Consider the following 3,709-nt stretch of genomic DNA (forward strand, 5'->3'; position numbering starts at 1 on the left):
AGAGAGAGAGAGAGAGAGAGAGAGAACAAAGGAAAGAGAAAGAAAGACATGCTTTTTACCTGGTGATGCTTGCTTAGTGATCTACAAGAGCTGACTGAAAAACTAACCATGTCTCCATCAGCCCCTTGAATTGGGGAGAGTAGGTGAGGCAGGGCTGAGTGGACAATAGACTCTCGCCTCCCCTAGGCTTGATCTTGCTTTGAGTCACAGGATGTCACCTTCTACTCTCAGCCATAATCCAGGATGAAGATTCCTGGAAAAAGTACATGAAAATAATTTCCAAAGACAGGCAGCGGTGGCACATGCCTTTAATCCCAGCACTTGGGAGGCAGAGGTAGGTGGATTTCTGAGTTAGAGGCCAGCCTGGTCTACAGAGTGTATAGCCCAGGATAGCCAGGGCTATACAGAGAAACCCTGTCTCGAAAAACAAACAAACAAACAAACAAACAAAAAACAAAAACAAAAAACCAAAAAAAAAAAAAAAAAAAAAAAAAAAAAAAAAAAAAAAAAAAAAAAAAAAAGAAGAAGAAAAGAAAAGAAAATAATTTTCAGAGAATGATAAAAATCACACGGGGGCTCAAATTACCTCTAAATTTTCTACAAGAATGTCTACAAAACCGAAACAGTGCCAGACAAGACTTCACTTGTCTCACTTGAGACAAGACTTTAAAGGTTTGTTTGTTTGTTTGTTTATTTATTTATTTATTTATTTATTTATTTATTTATTTATATGTAGCTCTGGATGTCTTGGAACCTGCTCTGTAGACCAAGCTGGCCTTGAACTCACAGAGATCCACCTGTCTCCTCCTACTGAATGCTAAGATTTTTTAAAGGCATGTGCCATCATTGCTTAGCATGACAATTTTTTTTTTAAAAGAATCAACTAGACATACTAGACAAGAAAAAAAATTAAGTGACAGAATTGAAGGTTGAACTAAGGAGTTTTGATCTTAGCAATATTAACAGTACAGTTTTAACAACTACTTCAAAAGAGGGGGAAGCTTATGATTTTCTTAAATTCTACATTTAGCACATTGGATTCTAATCATTTAAAACTATCACTTATTCACTAAAAACATCATATTATTACAAAATACAGCATGCATAACTATATATAGTTTGAAGGCAACATTCTTAACTTACTGGGAGACTAAAACTACAACATTTCCCTAGAACATTTATCATTCCCTTGAGAAATCTTGAGTCAATGACATTCGAACGATTTGCAGGGAAATACCAGTTTTTGTGGTTTTATATGGAATTTATTTATTTATTTATTTATTGAATATTATCTGAGACATTTAAAATAATCTCCCATGAACTATTCTGTTTCAACTTTTTTGCCTTAGTAACTTTTGGAAGTCAGATGATCATTGTCTGTTTAACTTCAGAATGTTTTGCTATGTTGTTAGTTTTTAGCTAAGATATGTGACAGCAATTTTTATCTTTTTTTTTTCCTGCTTGACTTCTGTATTTTTCTGAACTTCCCAATTGCCACCCATAAGTAGAAACTGCTTTAAATAGGAAATACTAAATACTTCGGGATTATATTTTCTTTCTTCTTAAAAAATGATTTGTTTATTCACTTTACATCCTAACGTCAGTCCCCCTAGTATCCCATCCCCCACCCAGACAGGCAACAGAGTCAGCAGCAGCCCCCACTCCAGCTGTTGCGGGATCCACACACTAAGGCCAAGCTGCACATCTGCTACTTTTGGGGGAAGGGCTAGGTCCATCCCATGCTTACTTTTTGATTGATGGTTTGGCCTCTTGGAGCCCCCAAGGATCTAGGTTAATTAACACTGTTGGTCTCCCTGTGGAGTCCCTGTTTTCTTTGGGTCCCTCAATCCTTTCCCCAACTCTTCCATAAGACTCCCCTAGCTCTATCTAATGTTTGGCTGTGGGTCTCTGGATTTGTTTCCATTGGCTACTGGTTGGAGCTTTTCAGAGGACAATTATGCTGACTATCATTAATAGTGTCAGGGATTGGCTCTTGCCCATGAGAGATGGGTTTCAAGTTGGGACAGTCATTGATTAGTCAGTCATTCCTTCTGTCTCTGCTCCATCTTTGTCCCTGCACATTCAATATTGCATTTTCTTTTTTTTTTAAATTAGATATTTGCTTTATTTACATTTCAAATGATATCTCATTTCCCAGTTTCCCCTCCGAGAGAAAAAAAAAAAAAACCCTGTTCCCTGCCCCCTCCCCCTGCTCACCAACCCACCTTCTCCCTCTTCCTGGCCCCGGCATTCCCCTACACTGGGGCATAGAACCTTCACAGAACCAAGGGCCTCTCCTCCCATTGATGACTGACTAGGCCATCCTCTGCTACATATGCAGCTGGAGCCATGGGTCCCCCATGTGTAGTCCTTGGTTGGTGGTTGAGTCCCTGGGAACTCTGAGGGTACTGGTTAGTTCTCAATATTGTATTTTCAACAAGATTTCTCATTTATTTGGCTTCTGGGGGCATAAATACAGTCGGTAGCAATGAAAGCACGGTTCCCCAGCCCAGAATTGGATCTTATTATTTTCCAGTATTTCTCAACATGGCCGACACTGCAAGGGACCATGTTATCCGTTTCAGTAAATTGCTTTGCTATTTCAGTTTTGATGGAATTGCCCCAGTTCAGGTCTTTTTGCGAACTGTCTCACCCACGTCTTCCTGTAGCCATCTCTTGTGACTGATGGGTATACAGCTTTAAACCTGGTCATTTGGGGGCCAATAGAAGCTATTCTAAAGGATGATTTATGCCCTGGAATTCTGTATGGGATTGTCTGAATCTTGTGAAGTGATCCTTGTCCGTTTGTTCCACTGTTTTTCTTTATCCCTTTATTACTACAAATGATGGCCTACAGTTTCTCATCACATTGAACTCCATCTCTGAGTTTCCTTTACTCAGAACTCAACATTGGCAATCTTCAGCTTTTCTTAAAAGGAGGCAAGGGTTCTCTTATGTATCAAATTTTTAATACTGTTTGTACTAAATCTGCCCAGCAATTCAGTCGATTCATTATTTGCTCTTTTAAATGACACATCTTCTGGCCTTGACAACCACACTATCCACTAAGTAATCACTGGTAATTTTTTGTTGTTGTTTTTAAGATAAGTGATAAAGACTCTCTATATAGTCCTTGTTGTCCTGAGCTTACTATGTAGATTAGGCTGGCCTCAGACTCGTAGAGATCTACCTGCCTCTGCCTCCCAAATTCTGGGGTTAAAGGCATGCACCACCATGCCTGACCCCTTAATTTAAAATAAATTCATAGAAGATATTAGTTAAGTGTGCAAATGTTTAATATATTAATGTACATTGTGCTCAAAATCTCAAAGTGAAACCATTAACTGAACTTACCAGTTTGAAAGCGTTTATATTGACCACAAAATTGTCTGCAGTGGGCAGCAGAGAACAATATTAATGTAAACTAGGCACATGGCTCATTTATTAAAGAACCATACACAAAACAACAACAAAGACAATACAACCAAACGAAATGATAAGTGTGTGAAGTTGAAAGAGAAACATAATTGGCAGATGACTCCTCAGTGGAAGAGGCATTGAGGACAAGACAGAGCACCAGAAACGGGGAGAAGAGGACAGTCTAACTGGCCAAGACTGAACTACAAATCTACAAATTAGTTTCTCGGGTCTCATTCCTGCTTCTGTCATTTGTCACATGTGTGTCTTTGGAAATCTCACCTAGTTTTTT

The sequence above is a fragment of the Mastomys coucha genome, unplaced genomic scaffold, assembly GCF_008632895.1.
Source record: "Mastomys coucha isolate ucsf_1 unplaced genomic scaffold, UCSF_Mcou_1 pScaffold12, whole genome shotgun sequence".
Lineage (NCBI taxonomy): Eukaryota > Metazoa > Chordata > Mammalia > Rodentia > Muridae > Mastomys > Mastomys coucha.